The sequence below is a fragment of the Monopterus albus genome, unplaced genomic scaffold, assembly GCF_001952655.1.
Source record: "Monopterus albus unplaced genomic scaffold, M_albus_1.0 scaffold434.1, whole genome shotgun sequence".
NCBI lineage: Eukaryota > Metazoa > Chordata > Actinopteri > Synbranchiformes > Synbranchidae > Monopterus > Monopterus albus.
The window spans coordinates 75,989-76,395 of record NW_018128314.1 but is presented as its reverse complement, the minus strand read 5'-3'; the positions used below and the strand labels follow the sequence as shown (position 1 = coordinate 76,395).

Below are 407 nucleotides of genomic sequence, written 5' to 3'. Positions count from 1 at the left end.
GCAGCCATGATGTTGTAATTGATGCAGTATGTGGTCTGGCATTGTCCTGTTGGAAGATGCAAGGTCTTCCCTGAAAGAGACAACGTCTGGATGGGAGCATATGTTGTTCTAGAACTTGGACATACCGTTCAGCATTGATGGCGCCTTTCCAGATGTGTAAGCTGCCCATGCCACACGCGCTCATGCAACCCCATACCATCAGAGATGCAGGCTTCTGAACCGAGCGCTGATAACAACTTGTGTTGTCCTTGTCCTCTTTAGTCCGGATGACATGGCGTCCCAGTTTTCCAAAAAGAACTTCAAATCTCGATTGGTCTGACCACAGAACAGTTTTCCACAGTCCATTTTAAATGAACCTTGGCCCAGAGAAAACGCCTGCGCTTCTGGATCATGTTTAGATATGGCTT

General features: G+C 47.4%; 1 protein-coding gene across 4 annotated transcripts in view; it reads left to right on the top strand.

Moving 5' to 3' along the window:
- The window catches only part of LOC109952118 (myosin phosphatase Rho interacting protein), a 49,830-nt gene that overhangs the window by 46,253 nt on the left and 3,170 nt on the right, over window positions 1-407 (top strand). The window lies entirely within an intron of this gene.